The sequence below is a fragment of the Xenopus laevis genome, chromosome 1L (genome assembly GCF_017654675.1).
Source record: "Xenopus laevis strain J_2021 chromosome 1L, Xenopus_laevis_v10.1, whole genome shotgun sequence".
In the NCBI taxonomy this organism is placed as follows: domain Eukaryota; kingdom Metazoa; phylum Chordata; class Amphibia; order Anura; family Pipidae; genus Xenopus; species Xenopus laevis.
The window spans coordinates 9,045,759-9,058,050 of record NC_054371.1 but is presented as its reverse complement, the minus strand read 5'-3'; the positions used below and the strand labels follow the sequence as shown (position 1 = coordinate 9,058,050).

Sequence of the window (12,292 nt, the reverse complement as noted above, 5' to 3'; positions counted from 1 at the left end):
AGGCATCCCATACTGTAAAAAGATCCGCTGTATCGGGGTTCACTTGCCAGTATTGAGAGACTGCGGGGTGTACTATAGCTTCCACAGTTGTATGTCCCACCCAGTGAGGGGGAAGCCTCCATATCCTGTCAGGCGGATCTGGGTGTAATTTAAGTGTTAAAGTAAGCGGGGCATGGTCAGATATGCCTCTCGGCAGGTATTCTACTTCTTGTATTGTAAGAAATTGCCATTTTGTTATTTAATATGAAAGCGGTTGTTCAGGGAACTTACACGAAGCCCTGATTATCATAACAAAGGTTTTCCTGTGATTACTAAGGCCTATGTCTGCTGTGGGGACCATAAAACTGATTGTGTATGTGAGAAAACTTGCTCAACAGGATGTAGGCAAGTTGGGGGTTTATCACAGCATCTTGGAAGTTGGGAGGGTTTCTGTGGGGCAGGTGAGAACCCAGGATAAAAGAACGCTGGACAAAGGTGAGGGGGGCTGGGCAGCAGAGAGGGAGCTGGGCAGCTGAGAGGAGGCAGCTAGAGAGCTGGAGGAGCTGGAGAAGCCTGGGACAAGACATGTGAGGAATGAAGACCAGAGGGGAAGGCAGAGATGAAGCCGAACTCTTTTCCCCTGCCTTTTTGGTAACAACAATGTAGACTTGTGTAATGTGGAACTGTAAATAATGTAATTTTTGTTTAGTCTAAGTGTAATCATTTATGTAGAACAATCAATTGATTTATTTTACAATATATCACTTTACTATACGCTCATTGGTGTGGATTCATTGTCTGCTTGCTCAAAAGAACCAGAACCCTAGTAAGTGGGTTGAGGTATATTATTAATATTGATATTATTATTATTAATGATATAATATATTTAGAAACTTACAGTATGAGTGGCAGGGAATCAGGGAGGGCAAAGACCAAATCAATGTGGGAATGGGTTTTGTGAGAGGCAGAGTAGCAGGAAAACTCTTTTTTAAAAGGGTGTTTCCACCTCCAAAGCTCCGTGAGGCTGTTAGTGCTGGCCCAGGTGTCTAGGGGTAGTTTACTATAGTGTGCTCCTGATAGTGTGTCAGTTGTCGGTTGCAGCACCGCATTAAAGTCCCCAAAGAGCAGAGTTGGAGCAGGGGTGAATCCCGATAGGGAAGTAGTAATTTGTGTCAGAAGTTGGTTGTCGGATGCAGGGGGGAGGTAGATGGAGGCTAACGTAAGAAGGAGCCCATTAATCTGAGCTTGCACTATGACATAACGTCCGTTGGGGTCCTGTTTGACTTGCATTACCTGAAAGTTTAGTTTTTTGTGGACCAGGATAGCCACCCCCCTGGAGTAAGTCGAGTATGTGGATTGAAAGGTTCTGCCTACCCAAGCCCGTTTTAGTGCCAAAATTTTCTGTCCAGTTAAATGGGTCTCCTGCAATAGGAGTATATCAGGTTTATACCTCCTGACAAAGTCAAAGACAAGGGTGCGTTTCAGTTTATCACCTAGCCCTCTAACGTTCCAGCTAATGATCTTTAGGTCCGTCATGTGTGTGGTGGATATATGGTTGGAGCCGCTCAGTCCCATTCCCCTGCCTGGAGTTCGGCCCTCCCCTCAAGAGTGCATAGAAAGAAAAGAGTGGAAAAAGAAGGAAAAAAAAGTAGAAAGAGAAACATGCATTGAAAGACATTTCAAAGAACATAAAATATTACAGGGCCACGTATCAAAACAGTAGAGATTATCCCGTGTCCTGTGAGTCCCAATCCTCTTGGCTTCTTCCAAGAATCCCCCCACCCTGACCCTTCTGGAACACGAAGAGTCCCGACACCCTAAACTGACTGCCTAAGCGGGAGGCACCCCTCTAGAAAGTTAGTTTGTAACTTAGCAACAGTGAACGGCTAGAGCCAGATAATAAACTTTACCCTTCTGGAAGTAAGTTTCCTTGGCGCTTGGGTTGCCTTGTGATGGCCGCCAAGGCCGATGTCAGCATCCTGGGAAAGTAACGTGCCACGCCATGGTGACGGTCCTAGCGCTTGTCGAGCCACTGCCCCACCTCCTCAGGGTCTGTGAAGAACCGGACCTGCTGGCCATCAACGACCCGGAGCCTGCTAGGGTACATCATACTGTACTTGATGCCTTTGTCACAGAGCCTCTTCTTCACGTCCAGGAACATGCGGCGTTGCCGTTGGACCTCCGCAGAGAAGTCAGGGTAAAATTGTAGAATGGCGTTGAGGTACTTGACTTCCCCTTTCTTCCGCGCTGCCAGCAGGATGGCGTCTCTGTCGTGGTAGTTCAAGAGGCGTAGGATGAAAGGTCTGGGCGTAGCCCCTGGAACTTGCCTCGTGGGAATCCTGTGGGCCCGTTCCACCGCGTAGGCCGTAGACAGGGCAATTGGTGCCAGGATCTCTTTAAGCAGCTGTTCAGTGAAGTCGGCCGGGCTTAGGCCTTCAGCACCTTCCGGCAGGCCAATGATGCGGACATTGTTGCAACGCGTTCTATTTTCAGCGTCTTCTGCCCTCTGCGATAACAGCTTGACCTGGCGCTGTAGCTCCACGATGGCCGGCTGTTGCTGGCATAGGGTGTCTTCTGCTGCACTGATGCGGTGCTCAGTCTCTGTAACCTGGCTGCGAATTTTAGCCATGTCGGCCCGGAACAGAGCGATCTCCGTTTGTATCTCGACACGCAGATCATCCATCTTGGCCGATATCGCCATCTGGGATTCTTTAATGGCCCCCAGCAGCATGCTGGATTCAGGCGAGATACCGGCTGGCCGGTCTGGGTCTGCGCCGGATGGTTCCGACATACCTGCGTGTGAGTCTGTGTAGGCGCAGGCCGCGCGTCTCGTCAAAATGCCGTCGCCCTCGCCCCTGTGATGTTGCTTAGGGGCAGTATGGAGGGATCTTGAGCGGCGGTTGCGGCTGCGGGCGCTCATATGACTGTCTTGGCAATAGTTCCCAGGGTCTGGAGGGTGAGATGCGGGTCTAGGATGTGACAGGGTAGTCAGTCAGGATGAATTCCACACGGAGCTCTAGCCGAACACGTCTTCCCGCTCGCCCTACATAGCCACACCCAATTAATTTAATTTTATTTAATTAGGATTACTTTTATGAAATAATCACGTTATCATGACTTGATGGTAAAGCAAAACCAATTATGGATTCTGATACACAAACAATATGCTCCTTAATAATTCCCTAATATATTAAATACAATTAATACATTGTTCACAAAGTGGAATTTTTTATTGGGTAACGTATTTCATGCAAGATTGCCATTCTATATAATTAGTCTTATATAAAGATTCCATTGTGTTTAGGATATAACCAAATCTACATTATCCAGTCCCAATCAACAGAATTTAAAGTACTTGGTGGACTTGCGATTTTCTGTGGAGCAAATTAACAAGGATCCGACCCGACTCCACAACCGGACTCTGGGGTACCATATATACAATTCCTGTGGGAGTACACTGAAAGCAGTGAGGAGTGTATTGCAGATATTATCGGGTATCAGGGAGCTTGTTCCCAATTACTCATGTGTGGCAAAGAGAAACATTGCTGGATTTATTGGGGATCTCACCTCAGAGACAACTATACCCATAGCCCAGATACTGACTCTGTATGGATATTCCCAGGTGAGAGAAGTGGCATTTATTAGAATATTTTATGAAAAAATATTCATAGCTACGAAAGGAGCAATGTCACTGGAGAAATAGTTTCTTTTTAGTAAAGGGTAATTGCACTAAAACCTTCTCTTCCCTTAGCAATAAGTGGTCAATGTCTACAATGATTGACTATAGAACTATTTTTATTATTTTATTTACATTTATTTGTATAGTGCCAACATTTTACACAGTGCTTTAGAGTAAATGTGTTTATGCAACTGAATCACATACATAGAACATAGGGAGTTACATAGCACACAACAAATACTGGTACAAAAGGTGAGGAAGGTCCTGTGCAAAGGGGCTTACAGTCTTAGGGGAAGGGAATAAGAGACAAGATGTGGGAGTGGGCAGGTTTGTTAGGTGGGTGAGAGATGAAGTATGTGGTAGTAGCATGTGGTGTTGGATTAGGTAGTTAAACAGTGTGAGAGTAGGCTTCTCTAAATAAGTGCATTTTAAGAGAGAAAGTCAGACAGACCGGAGTAAAGAATTTCAGAAGAGGGGTGCAGCCCTTGCAAAGTTTCAAATGTGAGCATTTGAGGAGGGAATGAGAGAGGAGTTGAGGAGCAGGTTAGTAGAGGAGCCTAGTGAGTGGTTGGGTGAATATGTAGAGATGAGTTCAGATATGTAGGGTGGGGCAGAGCTATGAAGAGCTTTGAATATTGGGTCATTAATTTGAATTTTATTATAAACGGTAGCAAAAGCCAGAGTAGGGTTTGACAGAGTGGCATGGCAGAGGTGAAGCGGTTGCTGAGGTGTATGAGCCTGGCGGCAGTGTTCATTATAGACTGGAGAGGTGACAGTCTCTGGCGGGGAAGGCCAAGTTAAAGAGAATCACTATAGAACCAAACATGAAGGAAGAACAGAGGGTGTGGCCAAGAGACAGACTGGGTCAATACCAATTAGACAGAGCATTACATAATCAGAAGTCAGGAACACAGTTGGGGCATAGAATGGGGTCAAGACCAACATTAGAGCATTGCCAAAATTAAATCCAAGAGAATGTTGGTGTTTCATTTCTGATCGGTGCGAGAGAGGAGAGGAAAGAAGAACCTGTTGTGGTGTATTTACCTCCAGCCACTAGAGGGCTTCAGTTGATGACAAGTGTTTCTGTGGTTCTTACTGTTAGCACTCACTGCTTTCAATAGCAATGCATAACCAGAAAATTGCTTAGAATTGTGTTGCTTTATAAGGCAGTATAAGCTCTATGAATAAATTCTCACTATTTGTTATTATTTAACTGTTAAAACAGCCAAGTACATTTCGTGGCTTCACAATTAGAAATTAGAGATCACCAGTCCATTAGTGTGAAATTCCACCACTCTCCATCCATTTCTATGGGATTTTTAAAGACATAGTAATCAAAAGGTGAATTTTCACTTTCACCCATTGATACAGTAAATACTTTTCTTATCTTATTAGATATGTGGCTTCAGCTTTTGCACTTTTTCTCCTTTTTCCGATTGAATGGCTGCCCACGTGGCTACACAGCAGCTTGTTTATAAAAACTATAGTAGTACTTATCTGTTATCTACTGTGTAGCCTGTGCTTGAATGGCTGCCCCCATGGCTACACAGCAGCTTGTTTATAAAAACTATAGTAGCACTTATCTGTTATCTACTGTGTATCCTGTGCTTGAATGGCTGCCCCCATGGCTACACAGCAGTTCGTTTATATAAACTATAGTAGTACTTATCTGTTATCTACTGTGTATCCTTTGCTTGAATGGCTGCCCCCATGGCTACACAACAGTTTGTTTATATAAACTATAGTAGTACTTATCTGTTATCTACTGTGTATCCTGTGCTTGAATTACTGCCCCCATGGCTACACAGCAGCTTGTTTATATAAACTATAGTAGTACTTATCTGTTCTCTACTGTGTATCCTGTGCTTGAATGGCTGCCTCCATGGCTACACAGCAGCTTGTTTATAAAAACTATAGTAGTACTTATCTGTTATATACTGTGTATCCTGTGCTTGAATGGCTGCCCCCATGGCTACACAGCAGCTTGTTTATATAAACTATAGTAGTACTTATCTGTTATCTACTGTGTATCCTGTGCTTGAATGGCTGTCCCCATGGCTACACAGCAGCTTGTTTATATAAACTATAGTAGTACTTATCTGTTATCTACTGTGTATCCTGTGCTTGAATGGCTGCCCCATGGCTACACAGCAGCTTGTTTATATAAGCTATAGTAGTACTTATCTGTTCTCTACTGTGTATCCTGTGCTTGAATGGCTGCCCCCATGGCTACACAGCAGCTTGTTTATATAAACTATAGTAGTACTTATCTGTTATCTACTGTGTATCTTGTGCTTGAATGGCTGCCCACGTGGCTACACAGCAGCTTGTTTATATAAACTATAGTAGTACTTATCTGTTATCTACTGCGTATCTTGTGCTTGAATGACTGCCCCCATAGCTACACAGCAGCTTGTTTATATAAACTATAGTAGTACTTATATGTTATCTACTGTGTATCTTGTGCTTGAATGACTGCCCACATGGCTACATAGTAGCTTGTTTATATAAACTATAGTAGTACTTACGCATCACGCATCAGGGCCTGCCCCCCTCTAGTGACGCTACTGCCAACCCTAGCAAACAAAATACACAAAGTAATAACAAAGGCAATCCCAAATGTTAGAACAGCATTGGAGAAAAACAGCTTCAACCAATACCTTCTTCTAACTGGCCTCCCAAACTCTCATCTCTCCTCGCTAGAGTCTGACAGAATTCTCCTCCTCTTATTCAGGAGCATACAGACCCCTCCCCTGCTGAAGTCCTTATCTAGGCTTCCCATAAAACAAAGAATAAATTACAAACTCCTCTTCATATCCTTCAAGGCTCTTCATTGTTCTGCACATCACTTCAACTCTTCTCTTGTCTCTTCATATGTTCATGGTTGAGTCAGATCAAAGAGAATCCTCCCTCAGTGTCTTCTAACTAAACTCACAGGCTCCGTCTTGATGCACACACTTAAGACCTGAACTGGGAACTGACACTTAGGGGCATATTTATCAAGGGTAAAATTTTCGAATTGAAAAAACGTAGAAATTTGAATTAAAAAAGACCAACTGAAATTAAGTCAAAGTTTTTTCTTGGTCAAATAGGTTTGTTTTCGATCTAATAGGCCCTTAGTGGCAGATTTATCAAAGGTTGAGGTGAATTTTTGAATGAAAAAAAATGAATTTTGAGTTATTTTTTGTTTACTATAACTAGGGAATAAATTCAATTTGGATTTGAAAATTCAAATATGGAACGTTATCATGTACTGTCTCTTTAAAAATTGGACTTTGACAATTCGCCATCTAAAGCCTCCTAGAACCTATTTGGAGTCATTTGGTGGACTTTGAAAAATCAATGTTTTTTTTCGGAAAAATTTGAATTGCATTTGATCGAATGCGCTATTCCCTCGATTCGAGCAATTCGAATTCGGCCGAATATGGACCTATTTGATCGATAACGTACTTATTCAATCAAAAAAACCTTCTACTTAATTTCGGTTGGTCTTTTTGAATTCGAATTTCGAAGTTTTGTCAATTCGAAATTCGACCCTTGATACATATGCCCCTTACTGTATATGGCACCCACTATAACCTTCAGCATTTAATATCCCCCTATGTGTGTCTGTAATTTACCCTCCCATTTAGATTGTAAGCTCTATGGAGCAGGAACCTCCATCTTCTTGTCTCCTTGACACTAAGCTCTCAATCGTTATTGTAACTGTCAAAATAAAGGTATTTTCTGCTCTTTCTAATACATCACCCTAATCAAATAATAAGTGCAAACATTTATAGACGTGCCAACAACTCCAAGTAAATACCCAAAAGAAAGGAACTGCCACAAGAGTTAATAGTGCAGCACAAACCAATACATTAACAAAGTGTAATTGATTATGTGAAATACTTTTAAAACTGAAAATAACTACTTCAATTTGTAAATGAAACCATCTTAATCAATGTGGTGTGACTTATTCAATTCATAGGGTAAACCTATTAATTGTGAATTCATATTTAAATGCAAGTATAAAGTGCTTTGGTGAATAAATCAAACATATGATTACAACTTAAAATGTAATTTTTCTGTTAAAAGTGAATCAAGAGAGAAATTGTATAAATTAAAAACATTTAAAAAATGGATGTGGAGTGACTTCCGGGGGGCGGACCCAAAGATGGCCACATCTTAACTGAGCTCCAGCACAGAGAGCTGTAATCAACTGCCATCCTACAGAATTACATAATCAAGATACAGCTCCCAGATATCTGGATACACCGGGGCAACAATTGATATCATCAGACTCATCTCCTGTATGCAACCCCAGAAAGCAGTGGGCACGCACCAGAGACAAGCCCAGGCCGCAGCAAACAAAAATCAGGCCTGCGACACCGGATCAAACAGGTCAGCTCTGACTAACCCTCCTGACCATGGATCCCGGGTAAAAAGGAACCACAACCCGACAGCCAAAGCCAGGGCACAAAGACACCCCAGACGCACATGGCGTTGAAAGCAACTCAGCCACGATCCACTTGACGGCACGCCGAACCGCCATATAAGGGGTCGCGTTAGCAGCAGAGCCGGCTCATTGAGACAGAGTCATACAACACCCGCGGCCCCGGACCGTATTCTGGGAAGCAACCCAGTGAGTGCGGGCTCGCATTACAAAGGCCGACAGCACAAATAGGTCAAATAAATCTAGTGACTGCAGCATCGTACTCATAAGTCCTGAGTGAAAGAAGCACTGTCACGGACTCATTATTGAGCCCATATCAAACTCAATACAAGAAAATAAGGAGGAAAAACCAAAAGGTGACAAAACCTAAGAGAACTTGCTTAACCCATTAAGGAATAATGTAAAAACATCAAAATCCAATGTTTCAACTATTGCCCCAATACAGGGAAACAAACATTAAAAACAAAACTAAACAGCTAACTGTGCTAAAGCTACTAATTTGTTATTCTGAGCAAACAACCTGTCTATGCTCATTTTCTACCTGACATGGATAAATATCTAGGACAGTCCAACACGAGACAAATAAGACAGAAACTCAAAGACAAGAAAACAACTCCAGAAACTGATCCAATGGATTCAGATGCTGAATCTTGCTCACAGACTACACCACTACAGATCCAAGTACAAGACCTCACGCAAATACTTGGCCCCTTATAGGATCAAAAACTAGCCAGCATCAAAGAAAACATCACAGAAATACTTCAACAAGTAACGAACCAAGCACAAAAAATCACAGAAGACGAACAAAGAATCAGCACATTAGAAGACAAATTGAATATCACACAATAAAACATAGATACACAACAGAAAGAGAGAACTATTCTGGCTGAAAAAGTGGATGACCTGGAGAACAGGAGCAGACGAAACAACCTCAGAATAGTAGTCATCCCAGAATCCGTCAGGGGAAAAGATTTGGAAAACTTTCTTATATGTGACTTACCAACTTTGCTAAAAATGGAGACTACTCAATCTACCTTCCTTAAAGAGAGATTCCACAGAATTGGACCTCCACCTACCACAACTACCAACAGACCAAGACAAGTGATGTTTAAATTACTTAATTACTTTGACAAAATGAACATATTGGCCTACAGGAAAACGAGAGATCTACAATATGATGGGAATCACATCTTGATTTTTCAAGACTTTTCAGCTTCTGTCACAGCTAAAAGAAAATAATTTTTACCAATTTGCTCAACCCTTTTCAACTCAGGATACCGATTCTCCCTACTTTTCCCAGCAAAACTAAAGGTTACAGATGAGGACAATGGAAAAACCCTATTCTTTGAAACTCCGACGCAAGCTAAAGAATACTTTGAGGAGAAGACCAAAGATAAAGACTTATCCTGAAACGTCATGAACCTGGACTGATTCAATACACTCAGTAAAGACTAAAATCAACCTTTTACTTTTTCAAACCCCCGTTTCCCTAACATCCATAAGACTGCAGGGAAATATCATATGAGGCGGTAGCAAGAAATATTAGATAATTTCTATTTTTCCTCTTTCTTTCCTTCTCTCTTTTCTCTTTCTTTCTTTTTTTATTTTTAAGTAACAAATGTTAACATGCTACATTGCATATTTTGTTTTGTTTTCTTTATACCAAATGTTTATAACAGCTCGAATGACATTAGATAAGAAAATCGCAAACACAATATCTACCATACAATGACCCTATATAGACACATATCAGGGACCTCTACATACATTATGTGAAACCCTACAACTATAGGACACCTATAGACACACACATTCTATAACCAAAGTCTACACATTTTACTCAGGAGTACACAAAACACATTCGAAATTAGACTATATATTTGTATCACAGACGATCTTGCAGATATTAACTAGAGTCACAATAGGAAACATAGACACCTCAGATCATGCCCCAACTTCAATCAGTTTAAAATTGAAAAAGCCCCAATCAGGTTCATATATCTGGAGGTTCCCGGCTTATCTGAGCACCAATGAAGACTTTCAATTGTTTCTTAAAACTAGCTGGTAGGGATGTAGCGAACTGTTCGCCGGCGAACTAGTTCGCGCGAACTTCGACTGTTCGCGTCCGCCGCAAGTTCGCGAACGTCGCGCGACGTTCGCCAATAGGCGTTCGCGTCAAAATCGGTCGCCCATTCGACCATTCGATCGCTAAAATCGAACGATTTTCGTTCGATTCGAACGAAAATCGTTCGATCGAACGATTAAAATCCTTCGATCGTTCGAATCGAACGATTTTCGGATGATCGAAGTTCGCGAACAGTTCGCGAACAGTTCGCAAATTTTGCCGGTGTTCGCGAACGGCGTTCGCGAACACATCGGCGGCGGTTCGCTACATCCCTACTAGCTGGGGAAATTATATGGATGATAATATAGACCACTGGGATAATCCACAACTGCTATGGGCAGCGGCAAAACCGGCAGATAATCTCATATTTAATAAAGCAAAAAAAGTCATGCAATGAAAAATATAACCTTCTACAGAATCAATTAACAGAACATTACAACACTTTTTGATACTTTATTGACTGGAAAGTCTTATAATACATTAAGCCACACAGCGAACCAATATTACAGATATGGAAACAAATCTGGGAAATTACTAACATACATAGCAAAAAAACAAACTCGCACCACATACATACAAAAACGTAAAACTGCTGATGGATGGACACAAGATTCCAAACAAATTAGACACATACTAACTGAACATTTTGAAACACTTTATGAAGCCCCAGCAGACGATCCAATTCTTGCAGGAAGCCGGCCTTACAAAATTGTCAGTCCGAGATTGTGAAATCCTAGATGCACCTATAACAGAAAAAGAAATATCAAATACAATTAGACACTTAAAAAATGGGAAAACACCAGGACCAGATGGACTCACAGCAGAATTTTATAAACTCTTACAACCAGAGATAAAACCGCTTTATACACCGATACCCTACAAGGAAATTCACTCTGGCATGATGCAAATGTGGCCAGAATCATATTGATACCCAAAGAAGGCAGAGATCTTACAGATCCGAAATCCTACAGACCAATCTCACTTTAAACCAGGATTTAAACATTTTAAACAAAATAATGGCAGACAGATTACAACAAATATTACCGTCAATACTCACCGAAAATCAGGTAGACTTTCTTAAACAGCGTCATCCAGTTTGAGCCCTTCCACAAGTTCTCACTGCTATATATATTAGTAACCTGGAAAAAAGAAAACAAGGAATGTTAGTGAATTTAGATGCTGGCAAGGCTTTTGACAGCATAACACATACACAGTTATGCTAAATCTTTTTAAAAATCTATATTTAACACCCAATACCTTTATAACAGTCAACAATACCAACTCAGATAGATTCCAGATTCATAGAGGAACACGCCAAGGCTGCCCGCTGTCCCCCCTTCTATTCAATGTGGCAATTGACCCACTGTTACGGCACATACTTAAAAATCAACAATTGCAAGGCATGAAAATAGGTCACACAAAGTTAAAAGTGGCAGCATTTGCGGACGACATAATATTGTTCCTCAGCCAACCCAAAACAGAAATTCTGGTAATACTACAGTGGAGGCACTGTAGTATTAGAGGCACTACAACTCCATCATTCAGACCCCACAAATTGGCTCCCACATTTTCGCTTTAAATAAACCAAACTAAGCATTAAATACTTAGGGATTAGATTGCTATCACACCACAAAGACACATATGCCTTAAATATATGGAAAATAATGGACAATATTCATCAGGAATTGCATCAATGGAAACATACCACTCTGACATTCCTGGGAAAAATACACTTCATTAAAGGGATCCTGTCATCGGAAAACATGTTTTTTTCAAAACGCATCAGTTAATAGTACTACTCCAGCTGAATTATGCACTTAAATCCATTTCTCAAAAGAGCAAACAGATTTTTTTATATTCAATTTTGAAATCTGACATGGGGCTAGACATTTTGTCAATTTCCCAGCAGCCCCCAGTCATGTGACTTGTGCCTGCACTTTAGGAGAGAAATGCTTTCTGGCAGGCTGCTGTTTTTCCTTCTCAATGTAACTGAATGTGTCTCAGTGGGACATGGGTTTTTACTATTGAGTGCTGTTCTTAGATCTACCAGGCAGCTCTTATCTTGTGTTAGGGAGCT

General features: G+C 41.5%; 1 protein-coding gene across 1 annotated transcript in view; it reads left to right on the top strand.

Moving 5' to 3' along the window:
- Positions 1-570: 570 nt before the first annotated feature.
- The window catches only part of LOC108719480 (vomeronasal type-2 receptor 26), a 34,023-nt gene continuing 22,301 nt past the window's right edge, over positions 571-12,292 (top strand). Inside the window, exon 1 of the mRNA XM_041586686.1 lies at positions 571-630. The gene's annotated coding sequence lies outside the window, so the exon portion shown is untranslated. The remainder of the gene's footprint in view (positions 631-12,292) is intronic.